The 27,845-nt window shown below is 50.0% G+C and overlaps 1 long non-coding RNA gene across 1 annotated transcript; it reads left to right on the top strand.

Annotated features, from left to right (window-relative positions):
• Nucleotides 1-932: 932 nt before the first annotated feature.
• Nucleotides 933-14,613, top strand: LOC144163649 (uncharacterized). The gene is made up of 4 exons (XR_013320963.1): nucleotides 933-1,245; nucleotides 3,896-4,011; nucleotides 8,757-8,881; nucleotides 14,431-14,613. It is a non-coding gene; the product is annotated as an uncharacterized LOC144163649 (long non-coding RNA).
• Nucleotides 14,614-27,845: the final 13,232 nt, after the last annotated feature.

Here is a 27,845-nt window from a genome sequence, read left to right as displayed (position 1 = left end):
CGAGGAATGCAAAAAATGGCAAAACCGTCAGTGTTGCTCTACAGAGAAAAAATGCATGGAAAAATTTAAGATGTACGTTTTGTACATATAGGTACTATCAGTGCAAAAGTCGTGCAATTATCAAATGCCTAAATAAAATTTCTTGACTACAGAAAATGAAGTTAGAATTGGAGGGTTTCGTGCCACTGTGCGAGCTGTTCCTCGAAACATAGGTTGCCGACACACACATACATTGCAGAAAACATTGTCGTTCTGCTCCACTCTTCTTGGTTCGTAGCACAAGTCAGTTTCAATACTCCTGAATTTTCTGGGGGCTTGCATTGAACAGGGGTATCAGGTTCTGGGCCAGTTTGGCGAACTGTCGCTTTCGGTGATGAAATACGATGACTATAAAAGCTATCCTTGGATTCAGTGCTGCTAATGCCACCCAAAAACCTGCGTGTAGAATCGTCCGAATCGCTAAATCTGCCGCGTTTCCGCAGCCCATAGCGTAACAATGTCAACACTGTCTCGGCATCATCCGAGCGGCGGTCACATGACACCGGCGGGGCTTTAAAAAATCGCAGCGCGCCGAAAAAAAAAAAAACAGCAGGGAGGATGTGTCTTCATTGCTCAGTAGATGGCACCAGCTCTCACAGCACACTTAGAAAGCGCCAAATTCGAATGGGAAAACAACAAATTTTTGAACTTGAAAGTGTCGATAGTATATACAGTAAAACCTCATTACAAGAGACACTGTTACAAGAGACACTTGGTTATAAGAGACATTTGAATGAAGGCGGCTTGGTTTGTTTTCCATGTTAGCAACATTGCATACAAGAGACCTGTGTTACAAGAGACGTTTTTTGGTTCCCTTGAGTGTCTCTTGTAGCGAGCTTTTACTGTACTATCGATTTGAATAGACATGTGCAGGAAGGTTTTAATCCCCTCACTAGGAGTATTCAAGATAGCACATCGTGTTCCAGCAAAGTGAAGTGTATGGTTGTCTTGTGTGCGCAGTCACGATCAGAGCTGCCTGGTGGGAGCCTCCCTTGTTGGCAGCCCGGCAGCCTCGTGCTTCACGGAGCTGGGACTCCACTGTGTGTGGTGGCAAGAGCGGCAGCACTACTCCTTCCCCTACTACCACTGCCACTACGACCACCTGGGCCCCGAGTTCGACTTTTCCCCTCCGTTGGCAGCACCATCCTTGCACCCTGCTTCTCCCGCATCCTGGCCCCCACCAGTGACCTTCCGACCCCGCCCGAGGTGAGCCCAGACCTGCCATGACCTTCACAGCTGCAAAGGCTTGAGACCGAGTCCATACACGGGGCCTCCCTAGCTTGGCGGCCAAAAGCCTGCGTAATTTTTTGTCTGTGCAGTAAAAGCTCACAAGAGTGAAGCTTAACAATGACATTCCCAAGGGGGTATGCGGAGCAATGATAGCAGTTTTTTGCTTTACAACACATTTTCAGTTTTTCCTTGTATTGTGTTCACCGTCTAATACTGCACACTTGGAGCAAGTTCGTTTAATGTCTGGAGCATTCAAGAGAGGCAAATAAGGATTCCTCAGCTACTTACATCTGCTTACACATGCTTTGGAAGGGACAGCCCAGCGATTATTAGACATGTTTACTGCTACACGGTGTTTAGTGTGCGCCTTTATTTTTGATTGCTTGTGACACAAATGACTCCGACACATGGCCACAGTTCACACAGACCCGCCGCGGTGGCTCAGTGGTTAAGGCGTTGTGCTGCTGAGCACGGGGTCGCGGGTTCGATTCCTGGTTGCGGCGGCTGTTTTTTTGATGGCGGCGAAAAGCAAAATAGCCCGAGTGTACGACATTTCGGCGCACGTTAAAGACCCCCAGGTGGTCAAAATTAATCTGGAGCCCTCTACTATGGTGCACCTCATCGCCTCTGTTGCGTCGGCGCATTAACAGTTCACACAGAAGTTCCCCCACCTTTGGAGCCCTCCTCCGCTTGAACCTGTTCTTCACGTGCACCTTTCACGGGGCATATTGCAGGCTTATTCTTGTTCCATTCTGCGAGGGTGCCAATCTAGCACTGTGGTTGCAACACTATCCTCGTGCTTCCGCAACCCAGGCTCGAATCCCGCACGAATCCAAATGTGTTTTCATTAACCGTTTTTTCTTACAGTACCAGTTATTTTGGTACACAGGCAACAACAGCTACAGCCACTTCTCACATTTCATGAGGCATGTATGTATGCTGAGATCGTGGTGCTTTATGTATGCTTGCAAAACTGCTCATAAATGTTGCTTCCAAAGCCCATCCCCAGAGCAAAGCAAGAGCTCCACGAAGGCCGGTTGGCCTTGTCGAAAAATCTGTTGACTGCTTTGTAACCTACCTGAGCTTTTTGCCGGAAGTGCCATAAAATAGACTCAAGTGCCCCCCCCCCCCACCCCCCCAAATCCTTCCTGTTCCGTAAGAGGAGAAAAAGTCGCTGTGAAGTAGAATGCAAATAAGACGAGTGAGTGGTCAAGGTGTTGTGTTTTTACAAAGCTGCACTAATTATCCTCTGGTTACCCTTATTTTGGCACAAAAGCTGTCGTGGGTCTATCTACACAGGCAACAATAGGCATGTTTCATGGGCGTCGGCAGGGGGGGTCCCAAGGGCACTTGCCCTCTAAGCCACACCAGCGCTTCCCCTTCTCCCCGCCCTTCTCTCCCTGTCATGCAATGGTTTTGCCCCCCTCAAGACTCAGTGCTGCCGACGCCCATGACGTGTAGTACATACTTTCGAAATCAGTTTTCCTAAGCTGCCACACTCAGCTGGCTATTCTGTGCATGGCTTCAGTTGCAATCATAATAACCAAATTTTGCACCTACCCAATAGCATTGAGATGAGTCATCTCTCAAAATCGCCAGAATGGGTGCACTATTTCAAAAGTCAGTTGTTTGGCCCTGCATCCCCCCCTCAATATCTAATGCCTCGTGAATACCATGTGTAACGGTGAATATTGCAAAGGATCCATTCATTATGTCAGCCAGTTCATCATTCATTGTGGCAGTTGTTAGGTTTAACGCGCCAAAGCCACAACCTGGGCTATGACGCCAATTGTAATGGAGGGCTCCGGATTAAGTTTGGTGACTGCCTAGGGATCTTTAACATGCATTGAAATCTCGAACACACGGGACTTATCACTTTTCACCTCCATCAGAAAAGCAGCCACCACGGCCGGGATCGAACCCGCATCCTTGGGCTCGGCATTCGCAACGCCTCAGCCACTGACCCACCACGGTGAGGCGAAAAGCAAAAACGCCCGTGTGTACGAGATTTCGGCGCACGTTAAAGATCCCCAGGTGGTCAAAATTAATCCGGAGCCCTCCGCTACGGTGCGCCGCATCGCCGGCGTTGCATAAACCCTACAATCAATCAATCAAACCCGCCACGGTGGGTTGTGGTGTTGGTTGTTCTGGCATTGAAAGGTTGACAAATGAGCCAGTGTGGATGTCTGTAATGATGGCCAAGGTACAAGGCACAATCGGGGGGCAGTACATTGCTGCAGATGCATGCGCAATTATACTTGTTTTCTTTACTTGGCCTAATTTTTACATGTCGGGTGTTGAGCTCAGCCGACGTGCTGCCATAAACGTTTGAGAAGCCAAAAGCTAATGAAGAAAGGATGCGGGTTCAATCCCCGCCTCTGGTGACCGCTTTTCTTGCCTGAGAGGAAAAGTGAAAACGCCCCCCGTGTGTTTGCATTTTAGGGCAAATGAAAGATGCCAACTGCTGAACGCCCACAGTTTGAAAAGGTAGGGTGAAATGTGGAGATTTTGCAACACTTAGAACCTGTTAAAATTTTCAGAAGCAGCCACTGATGAATCGCGGCTTGGAATGTGTGCTCTTGTAGTGGACCACGTTTGCGACACTGGTACATTATGCCACGTGCAGGCGGGGAAAGCTGCTGCCAACAGCCTGGGTCGACAGCTGTTCCTGCGGTCCGAGACTGGCACGAGCCCGTGGCAGGGGGATCGTCTGCTCCTACCTCCGAATGTGGGCGCCATTGGGTAAGCAGAGCTGCTTCCAGAGTTTGGCAACCAGATGTGTGTTCATTGAGGCGAAAGCTTGCTTTGTGGGGATGGATGGCGTCCTGTCCGAAAACAGATGCATTTCCCCACAGACCGGTTGGTCCACCACAAAGCTCTGATAGGATATCTGGAAACGCGGCACGTTCGTGAAACCGGGCTAGCATCCAATACACGCATCGATCATGAAGTAGAATAATAAACTTTGATCTCATAAACCATGCATCCATATATGTTTAGATAATTGGCAGGTGTGTTAACTTAGTGCTCAAAAATGCTACCATGTGTTCATTCATTTGCGGCTTGAATCTTTGAAGGTGTTACGATCAGTTGGATGCACTTTCAGTGAAGTTTGGGCACACTTTAGCAAAAATTTTGACATGAGCAAGCTTTCATGCGTCTCTCAACTTTTTTTGGGAAGGGAAAGTTTTTTATACAGTGCAATATCAGTGATACGAATTCGATTGGTACGAATTTCGTTGTGATACGAATTTTCAAAATTCCCTGGCGAAAATGCATTGTATGCAATGTAGAAAAATTCGGATGATCCATACGCATTTATCACTCTGGTGCGGGTCACACAAACACGCGAGCCGCGAGCAGACGTCTGCGGCGTGGACGGGAGGTGGGAGTGTTGGTGCGGCCTTGATTGCGCGTGGGCACAAAAGCATTAGTCCTCCCCCGCTGACGGTAATCCTCCTCGTGGGGTGTTTACAATAGCTGCAGGAGAGGTGCTGTTCCGAACGAACAAAACGTTTCGCCCTCTCGACGAATGGTCTTTCGCCCTCCCTTCTTTTATCTCCCGCTACAATCTCTTCTCTCTGTACCTTTCGGTTTCGCTGGCTGCAGCTCGGGTGGCTCTAGCTTCCTTTTTTGTATTACACTTTTTGAATAAACCATGGCAATCAAGCGTCCCCTCATTTCTGACGGTGAATACCTTCGCCATTTTGCCGCCTTCTCCGCATTCCTCGCTTCTGAGGTCTATGCCCCGCGATCTAGTTACACTGTTGTCGCCTTGCCATTTTGCCTGCACCACTTGCGCGTCGATTATTTTGAAGTGTGAACCGCATGGAGCGTTTTCTGCTCACGAAAACGCGCCGCCGCGAATACCACGCGCATGCTGCGCGTGGCACGGCAAGCGGCGGCAACGTGGCGGCATCACCGGCTGCGAAGTGGTGCGGCTGGTGCGGGTAGCTCGACCGACCGCTTTTGACCGCTCTTTAAGATGCCACTTAAGGAACAAATGAAGTTGCTTGTGCAGTAAAGGAGCTGACAATGTGGGTGAAAACGACACTATAAAGCATTGTCCGTGCGGCTACGAAAAGCGCCAATCAAATATCCGTAACCCTGGTAAGCCAAAACATCTCCGGCGGGACCAGCGGGCTGTCCGGAGCGGTTTCAAACTGCCGCCATGAAGAGCACACCTCGCCATTGGTGCAAGTCGGCAGGCTCCTCCCACTGCCGCGCGCGTCGGGCATCATGTTCTGAGCGAGGTAGAATCTTCGCGGGGGCGAAATCGTCAACGCGGGCATGAAAATAACACAAGCGCAATGCCGACGCACACGAATCGCATGTGGTTTGTGTGTGCATAGCGCGTCGACGATGAGTACTCGGTCTTTAGATTCCCGTGTTGACGATTCGGGCTGGCACCTCGGCGCCAGCCTCTGCCTCAGTTGCCCAAATGGCAGTGGGAGGAGCCTCACGACTAGCACCAATGGGAAGACGTGTGCCTCATGGCGGTAATTTCGAAGCGCTCGCAGCAGCTGGCTGGGCCACCTCCGTGGCGGATATTTGTCACGGATGGTATTTTATAGCGCAGTTTTCTCCCACACTGTGAGCTCCTTTCCCGCATGAGCAGTTTAGTTTACACCTTGAGCTGCGTTTTAAAAAAAGGTTACAAGCGGTTGCTGAAAATACTTGCACCTCTTCACGGCAAGAGCCGACGCCATGTTGCCGCCACCTGTCACATGATGCACCGCACTATTCCTTTTTTTCTCGTTTTCAGATGATACGAATTTTCGGGTAATGCGAATATTTTTGCCGCCCCTTGAGATTTGTATGACCGAGATTCCACTGTATATGCAATACTGCGACCTTGTCATGTCCAAGCAGGAGAGGGGTGCATGCAATCAGTGGACATACATATGGATACATGATCAATACATGGATGCATGGACAAACGATCAACACGTAATAATACGGTAGTTATACAGTGGGTGACAGCAACGGTGGACACTTTGGGAAAGCATTGCAATCGGAAACAGTTCTAGGGCAGAGCGGGAGAATGGTTTAATACCTTGACCGTTTTTGTGACAAGACATTGTTCCAGTATGTATTTAGTTATGTAGTCTTCTGACTCTATTCCCAGTTAATCGAAAGTTAGCTGGTGTAGAAAGTTCAAACCCTTGGCACGACCTCCAGGCTTCTTTGGTGGGAGACAGCAGCTTTTGTGTGACCATAGCAATTCGTGGGCATCATAGTGGCAATTCTACCATATTTACTCGCGTAATGAACCCACTTTTTTTCTAGAAAATTCAGCATTAATTTGGGGGGAGAGTTTATTATGCGGGAAAAAATTGCATTTTTAAAAGTTGAAATTTCGTACAATAAAGTTGCTAAGAGAAGCGCTGTCAGAGCCTTACCATTTTTGTAAAGAAAGTTCTGCCACCTCCCCGAAGGGGATCGTGCGGAAATGCGAATGCATTAGGTGCACCGATGAGTGCCCTGCGGCAAGCAGTAACAGAGAGAGGCGTGCGCTCCACTGCATTTATATACATTTTCCGAGCGCAGCGAGCGGAGAGAGGGTACGCGGAGAGGAAAGAGAGACCCGCGCAACACGCCCGCCCCGCGCGCGAGCTCTCTCTCCCGCCGAGCTCCGCGATGCGAGCGCCCTCACACGCCCGAGCGCGCTCCTCCTCTCCACTCACTCTCCGCTACTCCTCCCGAGCTCCGCGATGCGAGCGCCCTCACACGCCCGAGCGCGCTCCTCCTCTCCCCTTGCCCTCCGATACTCCCGCCCGAGCTACCACCTGCTCCGGTTGCTAGGCGCGCCACAGCTGTTGCTAGGGGCGAGGAGGAGTGCGGAGAGATAGCACCTGCGGGCGCACGCCGACGGAGCACGACAACCCCCGACTAAGAAATGCATTCGCATTTACGACGATGACGACGACGAAGGCAGAACTACGAGGCGCGCGCTCACGTGCGCTCGCGCTGGAGAAATGCAGGCGCACGCCAGCCAACGGAGCAAGACAACCCCCGGCTAATAAATACATTCGCATTTAAAACACGTAGGTAATTAGGTTGTTGCGGATTTTTAATTTACCATCAACATGAACAGTAATGATGATGAGAGAGACACCGACAACGAAGTGGCATGTTCACGCGCCTGGCGATGCGTGCGGGCATGTTCGCTTGGGATGGAGTTCGGAACGCTGCACTTGGACTACTGTGCCCGGCCTTGCGTCGCTCTCTTCACGGCACCAATAAAAGCTGAAGATCGGCTTTTCGTTTTCGTATCATAGGTAATGAAATGTATATTTTATTCGCAACTCGCCATCGTCCCCCTTCGCCATGGAGCTTCCCTCCTCACTGAATTCGCTTGCCGCCGTACTTTGTTGTCGGCACCGTCTTCCATGCAGTCAAGGCACTCCAAAATTTCTTTCCCGACACCGGCAAACTTCCCTTCTTTGGGCCCACGAAACACACGGCGATCCCTGTTCACCGCCTGAAAACCTCTCGTTTCCGCCCGTAACCTACACTCACTCGGTCAACACTGAAGTGCCACACAGCTGTGCCATTTCCATATGCAACGCATGCTCCACCACCTTAGTTTAAAACGCCGCGCACCAGGAGCACAAGAAAAGGTTGGAACACAGCTGAACAAAACCACGGAGTGTAAGGCAAGGGAAGAGGAGTACGGAGTACATTTAGTGATTTGTTCGCACGCCGGCAGAACCAGCCCAAACAGCGAAATGCAGGGAAGGAGTGCGGAGTATGTTTTGTGCTTTGTTCGCACACCGCAACGTTTTTATGGTGCAAGAAGGTTTGTTTTGCATTCGACAAATGGCGCACCGCAGGCGCGCAATTTTTAAATTGTAAGCCACGGCATTCGCGTTCACATCTCCGGCTACGCTTCAGATTTCTTTTTCTTGGAATGCATTTTTGGCATTTCTGTGCGTACTGTAGCTCAATATCAAGTTACTGCGATTGCATACAGCATCAGCAACCATGCAGAAATAAAACCATATTTCCGCTGCATTTTTTATTCAAAGTGACAAAAAAGTAAATTCTTGACAGGAAAAGTGGGGGGAGGGTTCATTACGCGAGTAAATACATTATTTTCTTTTTTTTTCTTGGTTCCAAAAGTGGTGACGTTAAGGCGCATGATTTCGAAGTCTTCTCTGTATCAGTGATAATGCCCCTGACCGAAATCAAAAGTACAGGGCACCTGTACAGCATCCTAGTCTATTTTTGAGCTGCTTGTGTTTACTTTTCTCCTAACACGTTCTTCTCCTTTTGTTTTTCTATTGCGGCCAGCCCCCCTCTCCCCCTCTCCTTTTGAAATGAAATCATTTGAAGGCTACTGCTTGCAGGCAGTACAGTACTCTGTTGCTCGCTGAGGGGTGCAGGGGGTGGTGATGTGAGAACAGGCAACACGCACATTGACACACGCTCTTCTTCTTGTGAATCTCGATCAAATGGAGCACTCCCCCACTTTGTGCATGCAGCGGACGGTTGGACGGGGCCGGAGTCCGTCGAGCTGTGCTGGTGCATGGGCGACACTGGAGCCACGTCTGATTCCACGGTGGCCTGGGCACCCAGCCAGCGCACCTCCCCCTCTACTAGAAGCAAGGTATGGTGGCACCCTGGGGAAGGGCTGCTCTCTTTGTTTTGGGTGGCAGGGTGAAACTATAACTGCCCTATCAGCAAAGTTGTGTGCAGTACCATGGAGAGAGGGAGAGATAAAATTTATTTAAAGAGCTCCCCCTTATGGGGCGATGGCGGCGGCGGCTGCCCACAGGGCCGCAGCGATCTGGAGGCCTCAGGAGGTGACTAGCACCTGGTCCGAAACCTCGGAGCTCCACATGGCCTGCTCCCAGGCCTGGGGGGTGGGTAGGGATTCTTGGGGCACTGGCAGAAGGAATAAAAGTGCGTGTCCAGTGCACCACAATGCGGGCAGCGGGGTGAGGAAAACAGGCGGGGGTGGGAGTGCTGTAGGATCGTGCGGTGAGGGAAGGTGTGCGCTTGGATGATGTGCCACATGCGGGCCTCCTCTGGTGATAGGGAGCTGTGGGGGGGTGGGGGGGTCTGACGGCTCAGTCTGTGGGGGAGTGTAATGTCGGTGCATGTGTACAGGGGGGTGGGGATACTGTGGTTAGGAGCAAAAGAAGCGTGAGCCCAGGTAACGATTTCTCGAGCATGTGAATGTACTGCCTCATTGCCTCCTAAGCCAGTCTGGGCCGGAGTCCACAGTAGCTCCACAGGATCCTGGGGAGGGTGTCGGAGGATGATACGGAGAGCTTGTGGAGAGGTGCGTCCCTTGAGGTAGTTTGATAGTGCATGCTGGGAGTCGGAGAGGATGGTGGTGGGTTGGGGCTGTTAAACTATGGCGAGGTCAATGGCAATGACACCGTAGGAGAGGGGGTGAGGACAGACATGGTTGTGGGGTGGGGGGGATCGTATTTCGAAGTGGCATAAGCCTGATTGTTCGGGTATTGAGCAGCATACACATAGATGGTAGTGGGGGAGGGTGGGTGGGAGATGGCGTGGCGCTTGGCACTTGCCATGCAGCGGCCTGCATGGTGGAGAGGGTCCATGTTGCGAGGAAGGGGTTTGATGAGGAGCAGGCGTCGTATGTGGGGGGCATAGGCAGTGGGGGGAGGCAGTTTGAATTATGTTGATATCGAGGGAGGCTAGGATGTGGTGTCCAGTGAAGGAGCGGGAGCGACGAAGGATTTGGGAGGAGTGCTGCGCTTTGATGAGTTCCTGTGTACTGTTGTGGAGTCCCATAGCTGTAAGGCACGTGGTAGAGGCATGGAGAGGCAAAAGCAACGCGTGGTGGTAGGCTTTGCGTATAAGGCCGTTGAGTTATGCGTGCTGGGTTTGTGTGAGGGTGGTGAAAGGAAGGTGGTAGGTTAATCGGCTGATTAGAAAGCTTTGGAGGAGACGTATGCGGTCAGTCTCTCCCATGCCGTGTTGGCGGTTAGCCACCCAGCGGGCAAGGTGAGAGGTTTCGGCTACGTATTATTTGATGTGAGTGAGTGCTATGTGAGGGGAGCGAGTGGAGGTAATATGGAGCCCTAGAATACGGAGATGGGTGGTTTGGGGGATAGGTGTGTTGTGTGCAAATAAGCAGATTTTACGGGCGGGGGTGGGGGGGGGGGGTGGGGGGAGTTTTATGTGGTGGAAGGACGAGTAGGGCTGACTTGGTGGGGGGGGGGGGTAGTTGAGCACAAGGGGTTGGATGCATTGCAGGGTGGTAGTGAGACCTGCCTGTGAGGTTTCCTCGATGTGTGTGTCGCTGCCTGAAGAAACCCAGAGAGTTATGTCGTCTGCATAGGGAGTGCATCGGAGGTGTGGGATAGTGTGGAGGGCTGTAGCTAGGGGGATAAAAGCTATGTTAAAAAGACGAGGTGATAGGACAACCCTTTGGGGTGTGCCGCGGGCTGGCATAAAGAAAGGGGTAGGGGGGGGGACTGCAGGGTGCCCAGGCGTAACGTTGCCGTAGGGGGGAAGAGACGTAGGTGTTGGGGCCGGGGCCGAGTGAAGTGAGTTGACGTAATATGGTGGTGTGAGAAATGTTATCAAATGCTTTGTGCAGATCTAAAGAGAGAATGGCCGCACTGTCACATGTAGGGCGGTGGTGTAGAATGTCGTGGTGGGCCTGTATAAGAGCGTCCTGGGTTGGAAGATGCGGTCTAAATCCAAGCATATTTGGGAGGAAAATGTTGTTGGTGGCCCTCTGAGGGGTGCAAATTGGGCTTCTTTGATTCAGACTTCCAGTTGGAGCATTTCTGTAGACCGCTTATAACGTACGTCGCGGGAGCCGCAAAAATCAGCGCTATAAGCGGTACCCCACCAAAACCAAAACATGCGCGAATCCAACCACATCGCAGCCTACCTCTCAAGTCATCCTATATTTATCATCACTCAAACGCACGGCACTTAAAAAAATTGCCCCCACCTCCCCGAAGGGAATCGTGAGGAAGTGCGAATGCATTTCTTGCGCCGAGAGTACACGGCGTAGTAATTCTGCCATCGACTTGAGAGGCGCAGTACCGGCGAGGGGGAGCTGTCAGGCGAGGGGAGAGGCGCGCGCCGAGGGTGAGTGCAAACCTAACGGGGGGAGAGGCGCGCCAGCTGCAGAGCATGTGACGTCACGGCGCGAGGAGAGGGGGAGTAGACGCAAAGGCGCCAGCGCGCGGTCACGTGGGAGTGTGACGTCACGGCGCGAGGAGCGGTGCGGGAGCCGGCGCGGGCGCGCGCAGCCACGGCGCGGGAGGCGGAGCGCGCGCGGGTCACGTGGGGTGTGACGTCGCTGCGCCGTTGCTACAGACGCTCCTCTCCGCTCCTCGCGCCGTTGCTAGGGGAGAGAAGGAGGAGCAATGCGGACGGCGGATTCAGGGTCGCTTATAAAGTGCATCGCACTTAAAACAAAGGCACAGCCTTTAATTCATATTTTTTTTTCATATCAGCCGCTGCTGCAGGGTCTATTGCAAGTGAGGTCTTACAAACGGCGAGCGCGGCTTTAACTTCCGTTGTGCTTGTGTTTTGAAGGATTATGGCTGCGTTTTCAGCGTCTATGAACAGATGCCGTGGGACGTGATAGGAACGCCAGCGGGATTTGTTTTGCCCCACCCTGTATTCAGGATTCCGAAGGCGGCTGCTTATCAGCGCAGTGGTGGTGGAAATCTTCGGCTTCGCACGGCTCGCTTGTTTGGAAAGGGAAAGAGCGGTGGCTTATCTGCACAATGTTCTAAAGCGTGAACCGCATCGAGCGATTTCGTCTCGCGAAAACGTGCAGTCCACGCCACAGGCTCGGCGACGCCGGCGTGGATACAACTGGCGTGGTGTGCAGCGCGGTAAGAGGCGGCAACATGGCGTCGACCCTGTCTGGAAGTGGTGCAGGCAGCTCCAGCGACCGCTTCGAACCACTCGCTTAAATGCTGCACGACGCGCAAGCGAGGATGCTCCCGCAAGAAAAGAGCTGGTAATCTGGGCGAACACAGAGGAATATAAACTGCCATGCGCTTTGCTTTTGAAACTGCCCGTCAAAAAATACTGCCTTGGCAAGCCTGAACATCTCTGGCACGGCCAGCCGGCTGGTCGAAGCGCTTCACATCTCCCGCCATTGGGTGGGTATCTCCCCATTGGTGCAAGTCGTAAGGCCCCTCCCACTGCCACGCGAAGAAGTCGCCGGGAGGGCGGAATTGTTGACACGTGCGTGAAAAAAAAAAAAAACACATGCGCAACGCCGACATTCACAAATCGTGTGCGAAAACGGGCCAAGCAGTTCGCGCTTAATAGAAACAACTTGCCGCGCGCAGACGGGGATGGGGGTCGCTATCTTCCCAGTTGCGTCAAGCAAGGACAGTTGTGGTTATCACGTGGTTAAACTAAAGGGTGCCTATTTTCTTGTGTGTCAAAGTTAGAGGAGAGCAAGGGGTGCGAGCTGCGTCAGATGGCCGATTTCATCCTTTCTTCTTTTGCTACTTGAAAACGCTGCCCCAGCTGCACCGGCCGAACAGCAGACCCGCCAGAAAACCCCGCTATAAATGGCATTGTGCTTCTGCCAACCGCATTTTAAGTGGTATGCTTATGCATTGAGTTCTACGGGAAGCAAACCGGTGGTCACAAAAACCCACGCTATATCCGGTCCCGCACTATAAGCGGTTACGTTATAAATGGTCTACACTGTATTTTATTCTCGAATTTCACATGTACAATAACATTTGAGGGGTGATTACTGAGCATCGGACTTCAGGAAAAGATCTACCTCCGTGTACTTTCCTTGCAAACAAATAACAGAGTGTCATATAGTGCTTAGAAATGAACCCTGGAAAGATGGGTTCGTGTTTGTGTTTGCAAACTAAATATTACTCTCAATTTTTATCTGTGATAAAACAAAAATTTCAATTTTTAAAACAATGCAATGTCGGTTGTTAACACTACCACAGTGCACCTGTAATGATTTGGGCATAATGGAATGATTAAAGGAGTACTGACACCAATTTTTGGCGTTAATATTACTGCACAGTTCGCTTCCTTTATTCAACAGACTACCTTGGCTGAAATATGAGCGGCCTGCGACGCGAAGAACATACTTCAATCTGATCGCATTTATCGCGCCAACGGAGCAGCGCGCGGAGCGGCACTCAGCAAATAAGACATCAGTGTGACGCCATCCCGGGGTAGCCAAAAGGAGTGATGCAGAAAGCTCTCAGCAAAAACTCGCGAAGTCACCTTGTGCGCGACCCCGCAAGCGGCGAGTGGGCGCCAGCGCATTCACAAACAGGTGCACGTAGCCAGAGCTGCAGGCATAACCACTGCCCAGAAAGGCACTGTTGGCAAAAATGAAGTTCCACGCACGGGAACGGAGGCGATAATATAGCTCAAAATCCCAATAGAAGTCGCCATCAGGACTTTTTATTGAAAGCGGTCATAAAATTTCCGCCCCAAAGGTAGGCCTAGCACCTTCAGGCAGCTCAGCCGTTCAGCTCCGGCGGCGGCGCGGTTGAAACAACGCCCTCACCGGCCTCCGCAGTGTTTTGACGACCGCACAAAGCGGTGATGTCATGCTGGGATTGTCATATGCGCCTTTCGGAATGAAAGCTCGGGAATTTGAAACAAACGATTTTCAGGCGGTTCAATGTAATTATCGTGCGCTGAAGTATTTAAAGTGCTGTTTCGGCTTCGCCAGACCATTAAGCACCGATAAAAGCAATAAAAGTGGAACATGAAATTTTTGTGTCAGTACTCCTTTTATGTTTTATTAATGGTGCTTCAAAGCTAACTAAAGCCACAAAAACAGTGTTACAAAACACTGCCATTTTTTTGTTTGCAGGCTTAACCCACATATGCAGGTTCCTTAAGATGACTGCGCATGCTCTTCATTGATTTCTGGCGTGCCCTTCAACCTGTTAACTTGTTACTCGTATTACTCATGAATGTTGGTTGTTCTTGGAACTTTTTCAAATTCGTAGATGCTCGTTGTGTAAATGGAGGCTTGTTGATGTAGAGGGGGAACTTCAATTTGTTCCGACATGCTGGAAAAACCGTACCACATCGCATCGTTATAGTCCCCCATTTATTAGTTTGCCGTCTGTAACGTAACCTTGTTCTCATTCCTGTTACCTTATTTCGCATTGTGCCAACTGAGCCCGTGCTTGATCTGCTTTGCAGCAAGTCCTGCGGATGGCCCCAGCCTCCTAGGATTGCGCCACAGCATCCCAGGGGTGAAGGTTCACGGAGATGGCTCCACCCTGCCCAGCCTCCGGACCGTTAAAGTTTTATTTTTAGCCGTATTTTGACTATTGTATTTTTGCTAATTCTTGCGTTTTTTCTCCAAATAAAATTGTTATTCGATGGTGAAACAAGTGTTCATGCTTGTTGCTGGTGGGTTTCGTTGTCAGGGCCTGTATTTTTATTTTTCATTTGGTTCGTTTAAGCCAGGGGCTGGCAACTTTCTGAGGCAGAGGGCCCCGTTGCATGAAGCTGACATGGCAGGTGCCAGACGGGAAATCCGGGAAGGGGGGTCTTTTCTGACCAGTCCAAGGAAATGAAGCTGGCGACTGCATTATCTGGCTGTGAAGATGAAGGCCAATGCCAAATGGAAGCGATCTTTCATTGTTCCTGTCTAACCCCATTTGGGGTCAAAACTGGCATGCCGGCATCCCAGGAGCTGCGTAATACTTCCCTGCGGGTTGCCGACCCCTGGTTCATGTTGTGGCGGAGTAGTGAAGAGACTAACATGCTCTGGTGGTTCTGTGATGCCACCTTGCAGATGCACGGTGCATTAAGGGGTGCTCGACCACTCCTTTGTGATCCACGGGCTTAATAACCATCGTGCACTAATAAAAGTTCTACAAATACAGAGAAATGTTCCTCACGGCCTAGTTTCCTTATTTTAGAGATGTCTCTTCTGTACTGAAATAAAAGAAAAAAACTTTCACTTGCTAGACACCTAGTGCCATCTAGTGCAAACTATATAAACCAAAACTTGTTTCTCGTTCGTTATTTATTTCAGTACACAAGTGACATATCTCCACAATAAGCAAACTAGGCCGCTAGGGACACTTCTCTGTATTTGTAGAACTCTTATTAGTGCCGGATGGCTTTATGCCCGTGGGTCACGAAGTAGCAAGTGCCATAGGAGTGTTAACAGGTGAGTCCCCCTCCTTAAAGGGGCATTTTACAGCCACGAAAAACTCTTTTGCCCAGGGAATGAAATATTAAAAACTTCATGTTTCATGCCACCGGATGGTATTCGCAACCGTCTGGTTGTCTGTCCCCTCCCCCGGAATATGAACCCCGAGAACAACCACGAGCGGAGGTTAGCTACAGCGAAAGCTCTGGTCGATCTTCATGCCAATGACACCGGTGCCGTGTACGTAGACGCGGCGGAACATCAGAAGCAACCCGGTACCTTCGTGGCTGCAGTAGTTGCGGCTGCGACGGGCAATACCGAGTCTGCTGCGAGCTTCCGGGCCAGCATAGCACATCATGCAGAAGAGGTGGCGATCGCCCTGGCAATCGCCCTGGCCATCGCGGAACCCAAGTGCACTACGGTGTTAAGTGACTCTCGGACAGCAGTAATGAACTATGCTCGGAACAATGTGTGCAGCGTTGCGGCGCGTGTCCTTCGCGGGGCGTATGTGCGTGATGGTGCAGTGTATATCAAGTGGTTCCCGGCCCATATGGGTCCCAGTGTTTCGTCTAAAGGGAACGCAAACCACAACGAGACGGCCAACGCTGTTGCGCGAGGACTGGCGAACCGCGCGGCGGCTATGAGTGCCGGACCCTCGGAGTGGCAGTCCTTCGATATTAGCAAGGATTCCATGACCACCTACAACGACGTTGCGGAATGGTATCGTTTACGCAGAACTATGCCGCCCCCACACCCGGGTCTCACCCGGTCGGAGGCAGTGCTCTACAGACAATTACAGACCGGTTCATTACTTCAGTGCTTCTAAACATATATATGCCCAGAGGTGTATGAGAGTGACGTGTGCAGATTATGCGTGAAGGAGCGGGCCACTGCGGTCCACATCCTGTGGAACTGTGAACCTAATCCGTGTGAGGCCAGTGCGATGACAACGATCCCGCCGCAGTTTGAAGCTGCAGCGCGGAGTGGAGACTACGACACCCAACTTCAGGCCGTCCAGCAGGTCGCGGCGGCCCTCGCTAGACAGCGACCGGGGAACTCAGCGGGCGAGGGCGCAAACCTTCCGCAACCCGCGGATAGTACCCGGATGCAGTCTTAAAGGCGCTGACGTGACGACGTCCAGGCCGCGTCGCGGTAACTAGGCGCCCATGTTAGGGTAGCCCTACCGTTTGCACGCTCTCAATAAAGTTCGTTCTCTCTCTCTCTCTCTCTCTCTCTCTCTCTCTCTCTCTCTCTCTCTCTCTCTCATGCCACAGCAATGAAGTATGGGCAGGAATCATGTTTTATGGGCCAGTTCTAAACATTTTTATTGGTGTTTTAACTGCACATTAGCACTCGGTTGACACGATCAATTGGAACTAAAGGCCATGCTACTACCACCCAGTCACGTTTCTTGGCGTTGGCCTAGGTGGGCAGCCGCTAATTGTACAAACAATTTTGTGGTGTGGACAATTTACCGCAAAGTAGCTGTAGCATTGCCACTGTTTCGTCTGGTCCCCTTCTTAGCACAATCATTTGTTTGAGGTTTGTAGTAAAGTTAGTAACGTTATGGGGACAAAGCAGCCTTTTTATTTAACCAAGTGTGCATTTTGTCTTTGGGGCTCCTTTAACGATGCAAGCATTTCTGGCCAGCGTGGCTAAAACCGGTTATGGCTATGATAAGCATGCCTGCCCTACCTTCTGTTTGGTGGGTTCACACTTTCCACCCATTTTGTGGTGGCGATGACGGGCATTCAATTTTGCAAACGTTAATCAGTGTTGTGAAGGCTCAGTCAATGAGGACAGCATATGAAGCCAGAAACAATGTTCCGCTGCAAAAATCACCCCCACTTCAGCTGCTGCTATACTCAGTGACAACTTAAGAACGGCACCGATGATGATGATGATGATGATGATGATGATTCCTATTGGTTTCCCCTTTGAAGCGGGGTGATGACTTGTCATCTTACCAAAAAGGACTAATATAACCATGTTTTACACTCTTGGTTTAATACTAGCGCTGCTTAGGGCAGGCACTAACGCTTATTAGGCCCGAAATACTTTCTTTTCCCTGTTACAGGTGGTAACTGTCCTAGGCAATATTCCCCTTTCTGCTTTTCGTCCACCAGCATTCTAATCTTCTTTTCGTCCCCTCGACAGCCTTGAAGTTAACTTCCTCTGTGATACCCTTAAATCCTAGGGCTTCTGGAAGCCCAATATTCCCTTCATGTAGATTTGGATGGATACCCTCACATTCTAACACTATGTGCCGCATAGTTTCTGTTTCTTTTTCGCAGACCACACATACCCCATCATTTTGTGAATACTTCCCCACAAAACTCTTAGTTCGCAGGCAACCTGCTCTAGCCTCAAAAAGCAAAGCACTGCCCTGGGAATTATCGTAGAAATTTTCCTTTCTGATGTTCATCTTCTCAGCCCTGTACATCTCTAATGACGTTTTAGCTTCCATTTTTTCCCTCCATTTATTCGTTTCAATCTGCCTTGCCTCTTTTTTGGTTACCTTGGCTGTTTTGGATTCCCCACTGTTCTTTCCGTATTTCATCGTTAGCCTTCTAGTCTTTCTTAACCACTGCGTGTCCACGCTTTTCAAGTATAGGTACCTAAAAACCTTAGCTGCCCACCTTCGTTGATCCATTGCCCTCAACCTCATCTCAAAGCATATTTTACTCTGAGCTTCTCTAACTTCAAACGACGCCCAGCCCATATCTACCTGAACTGCTTCGTTAGTTGTTTTTCCATGCGCGCCTAAGGCCAAACGTCCTACCGTTCTCTGGTTTACTTAAAGGCCTGATAGAACGTCTGATTTTAAGCAGAATACAGCATTCGCAAACGTGAGACCCGGAACCACAGCGACACAGCGACCACAACCACAGGCACAGCGACACCGGAAGTTGTCGCTGTGCCTTATCACCGTAGCCGGATGTTTCTCCGCGCGGCGCAAGTAGGGCGTTACTGGGAATATTTTGAACATGGTGTGAGCCGTTCCTGTGATTTTTTGTACTTACTATGCTTATAAACGACTCCAGTGACGACAAACAAACTGCGTGAGACAAGGCAGGCGATATCACGCATTCATAACAAACCCTTTTTAAAACGCGCCCACTGACGTCACTGGTCCGGCGCTTTGGCGTAGTGATACACTACATGAGATGGCGCCGTTCTTGAGTTGTAACCGAGTATAGACAATAAGGGAGCGTTTGGCAATGTGTCGAATGCAGCCATACTCGAAAATCTCCGCGACACTCGATGTGGAGAGAAAGCTAAGGGACTTTCTATCCTCACGGGTGGCAAATTTAAGCCTAAGAACCCTACAAAGCAAAAAATTTGATGTACCAGCAAAAGGAACACTCAAAGGCTCAGCGATTTCGCCGCTATTATTCAACCTCGCTATGGTCAAACTACCAGAATCACCAAAAACTATCCCAGGGCTAAAGACAGCGTCGCTATCTGTGCGGATGATATTACCCTCTGGACGACGACAGTGTCATCCAGCACACAACAGGATGCACTACAGGAAGCAGTAAACCACAGGGAACAATACCTCAGGAATTGTGGCCTTTCCCTAGCTCCGGAGAAATCAGCACTTTTAATACTAAAGAAACGGACAAGCGGACGACCACCACACGAGTCCCTCGACCATGAAGTGACGCTTCATGGGGTCGTCGTCCCGAAGGTCGACACGCCGAGTCTTGGGACTCGTTTTTCCTTTCCTCCATGCGTTTTCCAAAATGACGTATGCTGTGGGATCAACTGCTCTCGAAAAATTAATCTACCCTCTTCCAGCTAGGTCACCTACCTGATCAAAAGAGTGACCAGCAGAAAACACAAGCTAAAAGAAGAAGACACGACCAGAATGATACAGGCAGTATAATCATAATTTAAATCACCTACAGCACCCCTTACCTAGTACTGAAACAGCAGAAAAATAACAATTAAGCATTTTAATTGGACAAACATGCAAGATGGCGCTTGCATTACCGGCCCTGGAGACGAGGGTGGTCTGGGTCTCCAGGGTCGAGCTCCGCAGGATCTGCTCCCAGTGGGTGGGTGTGGGGAAAGGGGAAAAGAGGAGCGCGCGCAGTCACAGAGAGAGTGTAGTTGAGAGTCCCGGGCGTCGCAGGGTGAGGAGGGGAAGAGGGAAGGGTGTGAGTGGGAGAGGGAGGCTCTGCAGGGGAAGGAGTGCGTTTGGAGGCGGCGCCAGCTTCTGGACTCCTCCAGTGTGAGGCTGGGGTGCGGGGTTGGGGGGATAGTGGCGGCGGAGGAGGCGGTAAAGTTGTGTGATCTCCAGGTGCGAGGTGAGAATGTCCCGGGAGCTGGGAAGGCCGTGGTTGGTCTCCAACGAGGGGCCTGCTCGGATAGCCATAGCTAGAGCTTCAAGGTTGACCACCTCGTTGGCACCTATTCCGATATGGGCGGGGACGCACAACAAGACCACGGGGTGGGGAGGTGGTTTTCGGGGTAGAATTTGGAGGACAAGCCAACTGGAACGGCTCAAGCTTACAAAAACGGACAGCGCTACCTTGTGCCGCCAAAATTATCAGGGCCCAATTGGGCCCTGTTCTCCATTAATGGAAACCGATAACAAGAAACAACGCGTCCCCTTCGATTTAAAGACACATATTGAAGTGGCAAGCATCAGACGAAACATGCATCCCGTCTACCTCAAGAAGCGTTGCGAAGCCAGAGCGAAAGCACTCCGCAGATCTTACAGAACCGATCAAAACTCAAGATACGTCGATGCGGGAGTGTATCCAAGCCAAATAAATAAACTAGCCCATACAATAAGCGATGTAGACTTCAAAGGTTCCCACCTCCCAATCAACCACCGGACGTCCGTCGGCCGGTCACCGTACGTCCATTCCAGCTCTAGCGGACGTCCGTATGACGTCCGTTTTAGTGCCGATGAAATACCATGTACGTCCGTGGGACGTCCGGATATAACAATTCCGTACGTCAAGTCGGACGTCCGAAATCGGATCTATTTTGGATGTTGAGCAAAAATTTCCAGAATCGCATAACGAGAAGTTCCTACTATGAATAGTGCAGTGCACGAGGCCAACACACTACCGGGCAGGCAGGCATACATGAACACAGTGAACTTGCTTCACATGATTCGTTAGCGTTTCTCCATTCTTATATATCCTACTCCAAATAGATAACCGTTGGAGACGGTGAGCTGCTTCAAAAAAGGAGAAAAATTAGTCTTAAGTTTAGAAATATGCAAATGAAACTTGCACAGTCAGGGTGTTGACGTACAAAATGTTATTAATTGAAAAGCAAAGTAGGTTTTCCATTTTTGCTTTTATATTCAATTTAAGCCGGTATTTGATGCTTCGTAGTAACTTTGTACGTCCATTGGCGGATGTCATTCGTACTTGTACATCCGTGTCTGGATGTCCGCTGTACGTCCGAAACTGTACATCAAAACATGGACGTACAGTGGCCGTCCAATCTGGGCAGATATGTTTTTTTTTTGTATTTCGGACACCCGACAGACGTCCATGGTTGCTTGGGCTATCATCGGCAACAATCAAGACAGGAGGAACGGATTCGGCGGAGGAGGAAGGGGTGGCTCTTGCCATCACCAGAGCGCCGGAAAACAAAGAGCATATCACCGTGTTCGCAGACGCACAAGCAGCCTGCAGGAACTACCAAAAAGGACGAATTTTTAAAAGGGCGCTTCGAATATTATCTAAAATATTCCAAGCAGGCTGAAATCATTGTGTGGGCACCGGGGCACGAATTTCTAGACGGTAACGCAGCGGCCGATGCCGTAGCCCGAGACCTTTAACTCCTGGCAGGGGCCTTGTCTGGAACACACCCCTTCCCCCGGGATGCCACGCAGCCATCCCATCGCCAAACGAAGCAAAGACATATTGGAACACCTCAGGCTTACAAGAAGGAAATACCCACATCCACATCCAAAGCTCTAGAATCAACACAACTATGAAGACAGGCAAATTCATTTTCACATGCCACACAATTGCATATGATGTACCCAACTTTATACAGCTTCGAATTCCAATTCTGCAGCGGAACGCCCGACACCCTATACCGCATAGTGTGGCAGTGTAAGGGCGTTGAGGATCTACCGAGGTGCTGGCGCCATCACCATAGCAGTGAGAAGCCGTACTTCCCAGCGCGGTCCTGGAGAACCAGCGTGGCCTGCCCAGGTGAAAAAAACAATTGGAGGCCCAATTAGACCTGTCGAAAACACAACTGGGCCAAATGGAACCATTTTCATTTTCAAATGGTTCCGTTTGAACCAGTTGTGTTTTTGGCAGGTCCAAATGGTCCTCCAATTGTTTTTTTTCGCCTGGGTGGTGATGCGGGCCCTTCGTGCTGCGGCAGGCCATGGCATCCCGGACTAGGGACGCCAACCATAGGGGACGTAGGATATCATCCCTCGCTCCTTTACCATTTGTGGCAAATAAACGTTTATACTATTACGAGTGCCGCATTAGAACAGCTCATGTAAAATAATGTCGGCCTATGTTACAAATATGGCGTATTAAAGCTTGAATTTGGGCTAGTTGGGCACATATGACACCTTAGGAAACAGCGCGAAAAACTCGGACAGAGAGAGCGCAAACACACACAGCGCTCGTGTCTAGATCTGCTTGCCTGCAGGTTCAAATCCCGGACAGGCCCGCTAGTTTTATTTCTTGTTTTCGTTTACTTCTCGCAAGAAATTAGGGGCATCCATGCCGCCTTTCTGTCCTGGCTCGTTGGTCTAGGGAAAATTATTTTGTTGCCCCGAGATTTTCTAAATTGCCGATAAAAGAAAGGATGCAGCTCTGTGCGTGGCTACGCTAAATGTTCGCGGATTATCGGCCAGGGGCAAGCAGTACCAGCTCAGCCGAATGTTTCTCGAGGACGGGTTAGACGTTGTCGCAGTTCAGGAGGCGAAAGTAGACAGCCAAGACGGCACTGATAGGATGGTCCAGCCGTTTACAGGCCGATACTACGTGTGTGTGAGCCACGCTAAAGGTACGTCTGCGGGCTGCGCAGTTTTTCTTAGAAACAGCCTGGGCATTGTAGTAGAGAAGGTTATAACAGGTGACGTGGGCCGGTGTGTCGTCGTTGATTTTCGTTGATTTTAAGTGCGATGCACTTTATAAGCGACCCTGAATCCGCCGTCCGCATTGCTCCTCCTCCTCTCCCCTAGCAACGGCGCGAGGAGCGGAGAGGAGCGTCTGTAGCAACGGCGCAGCGACGTCACACCCCACGTGACCCGCGCGCGCTCCGCCTCCCGCGCCGTGGCTGCGCGCGCCCGCGCCGGCTCCCGCACCGCTCCTCGCGCCGTGACGGTGCGGGAGCGGTGCGACCGCGCGTGACCGCGGTCGCGCGCGTGACCGCGCGCTGGCGCCTTTCCCACGTGACCGCGCGCTCCCACGTGACTCCCACGTGACCGCGCGCTGGCGCCTTTGCGTCTGCTCCCCCTCTCCTCGCGCCGTGACGTCACATGCTCTGCAGCTGGCGCGCCTCTCCCCCCGTTAGGTTTGCACTCACCCTCGGCGCGCGCCTCTCCCCTCGCCTGACAGCTCCCCCTCGCCGGTACTGCGCCTCTCAAGGCGATGGCACAATTACTACGCCGTGTACTCTCGGCGCAAGAAATGCATTCGCACTTCCTCACGATTCCCTTCGGGGAGGTGGGGGCAATTTTTTTCGGCGGGTTATTTGTGTTTATGCTCCTAACCAGGAAAGCGATCGGAGGTCTTTTTTTTCAATCGATAGAATCATTTTTGCAGTGATGACAGACGCGTACTTTTTCGAGGCGATTTTAACTGCGTCTGCTATATGGAAGGTCGCTCTAAGAACACCGCTGTGTACGATAAGATTGCAAAGTTATGTGAAATAATGGGTACCAATTGTTTAGAAGATGTAGGACCAGTGTGTAGAAGGGGAAGCACCCCCCCCCCCCCACCAGTTACACGCATTTTCAACGCGAGTGTCATGCCCGACTTGATCGGGCGTACGTTTTCTTAGCAGTGGTCCCTCTGCTCAGCGGGTATGATGTAAGGCACGTGTAATTTAGTGACCACAGCTTAGTTGTGTTCACCGTAGGGGTCAAGCAAAAAACGACGAAATTCAACTGGAAACTCTGGAAGTTCGATACAAAGCTACTTCAGGATGAGAAATTCGTAGAGAGTGTTGACAGAGAAGTTGAGAATCTATTCTCACCTCAACCGATATCTTTCAACGTGAAGTGGGAAGACTTGAAAAACAGCATAAAACTTATGGCAATAGAAAGAGCGAGCACACTGCCCTACAACGAAAGGAAAAAAGAAAACGAAGTAAAAGCACAACTTGTCTACTTCACAGAGATAGAAAGCTCTCAACCTGGCACTTTCCTAAAAGAAATAAAATGCGTAAAAAATGAACTGGAGGTCAATGACTCGGAAAGATATCACGCGCAATAATTCGTGCTCGAAGCGAAAAATTGTGGCGGGAGAAGCGCGAAACAAAAGGGCGCTAAGTGACGAAAAAAGATTTGCAACAAAAAATGAGATTAAACGCATACAGTATAAGAGCCAAATAACAGAGGACAAAGAAAGAATTGAAGCAGCATCTGTTGAGCACTATGGTGAACTGTTAGCAAAGAAATGGAGAACCGAAGCAGGGTTCGTGAATGATTTTTTAATGCACATGCCCAAGTTAGACGACCAGGTTAAACAGTGATTGAAGCAGGCCATCAGTTTGGAAGAGATAAACGACGATATCGACGCACTCCCCGCTGGAAAATCACCTGGACCTGACGGTTTGGGGGCGGTATTTTACAAGGCCTTTAAGCGCGTCGTTGCTCCAATTTTGCATGCCGTTATGGACGAGTCGTATTCAGTATAGCGCGTGCCTCGATCATTCACTACAGCTAATATGGTATTAATCCCGAAAACGGACGATCCGTAAAAATTGACATCGGTGGGGTCTTACCGCCCTATAACCCTCACGAACGTTGATTATAAAATCTACATGAAGGTACTCGCAAAAAGAATGCAAACCGCGATAACACAAGCAGTCGGACCGCATCAGACATGCGGTATCAAGGGACACACGATTGCGACAAATGTGCACGTTGCGCGGAGTGTGCTAGAATGCTGTGACGCTTTTGAGAATCGCGTAGCTATGATGGAGATCAATTTAGCGAAGACATTCGACCGGGTCTCACACGAAATATTAAAGAATATCTTGGAGCATGTGAATGTCGGGAACGCTATTTTGGAGGGGATAAAAAGGGTGTACAGCGAATGCACTACGCGCATTGCTATAAACAGGTCCCTTGCTGGAAGCATACCTGTTAGATCATCTGTAAGGCAAGGTTGTCCATTAAGCGCGTCATTGTTTGCAATGCATCTAGAACCCTTCTTTTTGAGTGTCATAAATGATAACAGTATAAGGGGCTTTAATGTACACACTACAGAGGTTAAAGTTCGTGCATATGCAGATGACATAGCGGTGTTTTGTACGGACAGCGACAGTGCATTGCAGGTTGAAAAAACCGCCAGAAAGTACTGCACCCCGACAGGGAGTGAAATAAACTGGGGGAAGAGCGCTGGGTTCTGGCATGGAAGCTGGCAGAACCCTCCTGAGTATTTTGCAAACATGCAATGGACATCGCTGCCGGGCACATACCTGGGTGTTCCACTAGGTTGTTATCAAGAAAGCGCAGAGTATTGGGTGGGGGAAACGAAAAAAAGGCAGGAGAAGGTGCAAGCATGGCAGGGTCGAGATTTTTCGATGTTTTCGCGTGCATTTGTGTGCAATGTGTTTTTAGTTGCCAAAGTCTGGTATGTATCGCAAGTTCTCTTTATGTCTCGCGTCAGTGCACAAAAGATACACAGTGTGTTCGCAATGTTCATCTGGGGATCGAGCTGGGAGCGAACCAGCCGAACCAACTTGTTCCGATCTGTGCGGTGTGGAGGGCTTGGCCTTGCCCACCTCTTCATTCGGCAACTTGTTTTACGCTCTATTTTCTTACCAGATCACAGTGATCCTTTCTTGAATACTGTAATTAATGCGCGTATTGAAAGGTGCCTACCGGAATTTATTGTGTCGTCTACGCAGTGCATGGGAAGGTCTGTAAGGGGGTATTTGCGTGAAGGTACCTTGTCCTTCCGGTTTTTAAGTGTTCCGTTCTCAAGAGAGTATCAAAGTACAGTTATGAGGAAAACGTTGTACAGCGATTTAGTGGACACAATGATGCCTGTTCAGCTTTATCGTGCAAATTATATTGGCATAGCGGGTCAAGACGTGCTGAGGAGGGTGAAAAAAATGGCAGTAAAACCATCGGTTAAAACGTTCTTTTTTTAAGCTGCACACGGACGCACTAGCAGTAATAATGTGGCTGCATGAAAAAGGTCTGTTTGTACCATGGGACACTGATTGTCGTCTTTGCAAAACCCCAGAAACTTTAGAACATGTTTTTATTAATTGTTGGGACGCTGTGTTTCACTGGGATGTGCTGAAAGGAACCCTAAAAAAAAGAACTGCCCATCAGCCCACACGGTATTCGCTACTTGCCCGTTGTAAGTGATGGAGGAATACCGTACGATATGATAATGTTGTTGACACTACACGCATTGTGGAAAACCAGAAAATGTGTCGAAAATCCAGATTCCCATGCCCGCCCGGTAAGGGAAAGTTTTATTGAAATTGTGTGCTACATACGCGATGTGTATCAAGCCCAGCATGACCCGCCGGAGTGGACAAGCGTGCTTGATATTCTGGCATGTTTAAAGAAATTCTAGGCACAGTAGGTAACAAATGAGTTGGTGAGGTGTCTTGTCTGTTTGTATGCGCGTTTTGTTCTGTATAGTTAACATGCAATAAAGAAAAAGAAAGGCTCGTTGTTCTAAGGGTATGATTCTCGCTTCGGGTGCGAGAGGTCCCGGGTTCAAATCCCAGACGAGCCCACTAGTTTTATTTCTTGTTTTCGTTTATTTCTCGCAATAATACACGGGCCCCAACACCGCCCTACCCTCTTGGCTCGTTGGGCTAGGGGTATGATTCTCGCTTCGGGTGCGAGAGGTCCCGGTTTCAAATCCCGGACGAGCCCACCAGTTTTATTTCTTGGTTTCGTTTATTTCTCGCTATAATATACGGGCACCCACACCACACTACCCTCCCGGCTCGTTGGTCTAGAACTGTTAGAACTCCCAATTTCAATAGAGGAGGTTACTAATGAAATTAAAGATCGGAACCCTGGAAAGTCACCTGGGCTTGACGGCCTCAGTGTAGCCTTTTACAAGGCCTTAAGAAATGAATTAGCGCCAATTTTGACAGATGTGTACAATGAGGCTTACGATATTAATGTTGTGCCAACGTCTTTTACCGTTTCACACACAGTTCTTATTCCTAAAACCGAGAACCCCGCAAGTATGATTCTCGCTTCGGGTGCGAGAGGTCCCGGTTTCAAATCCCGGACGAGCCCACCAGTTTTATTTCTTGGTTTCGTTTATTTCTCGCTATAATATACGGGCACCCACACCGCACTACCCTCCCGGCTCGTTGGTCTAGAACTGTTAGAACTCCAAATTTCAATAGAGGAGGTTACGAATGCAATTAAAGATCTGAACCCTGGAAAGTCACCTGGGCCTGACGGCCTCAGTGTAGCCTTTTACAAGGCCTTAAGAAATGAACTAGCGCCAATTTTGACAGATGTGTACAATGAGGCTTACGATATTAATGTTGTGCCAACGTCTTTTACCGTTTCACACACAGTTCTTATTCCTAAAACCGAGGACCCCGCAATGCTGCGTCAGTCCACATCCTATAGGCCAATCAGTTTAACCAATGTTGACTATAAAATATTCATGAAGATACTAGCTCAAAGGCTCCAAACAGTAATGACAGAACTTGTGGGACCACACCAAATGTGTGGTATTAGGGGACGCACGATCTCCACGAATATCCACACAGCCCGTTGTGTGTTGGAATGCTGCGATGCAACAGGAACCAACGTAGCGATGCTTCAACTAGACTTAGAAAAAGCATTCGACAGAGTTCCCCATGACATATTGCTGTGAATTTTAGACTATGTGAATGTTCGCTCTGTTATTCGGGAAGGTGTGGCCATGACGTACAGGTGTTGCAAGACGCGGCTAATAGTAAATAAGGTTAGAAAGCATAGAAGTACAGCGCTCCGTACGGCAGGGATGCCAACTTAGCCCGTTACTTTTTTGTCTGTACATTGAAACACTTTGTTTAAGCATTATACGCAGCGACAGCGTACACGGATTTCGGCTGCATCGGGCAGAAGTTCAACTCTTAGCCTATGCGGACGATATTGCTGTTTTTTGTTCAGATGTCGAAAGCATCAATGCGGTAGTGGAAATCGTCAAACGATCCTGTGAGGCGAATGGGAGTGCCGTAAACTGGAAAAAAATGCCTGGGGTTTTGGCATAGAAACTGGCCATCTACCCCTAGCATCTTC

The sequence above is a fragment of the Haemaphysalis longicornis genome, unplaced genomic scaffold, assembly GCF_048455015.1.
Source record: "Haemaphysalis longicornis isolate Haplotype H1 unplaced genomic scaffold, Haemaphysalis longicornis Haplotype H1 scaffold_129, whole genome shotgun sequence".
NCBI lineage: Eukaryota > Metazoa > Arthropoda > Arachnida > Ixodida > Ixodidae > Haemaphysalis > Haemaphysalis longicornis.
The sequence above is the reverse complement of the archived record's forward strand: the minus strand, read 5'-3'. Positions and strand labels throughout refer to the sequence as shown.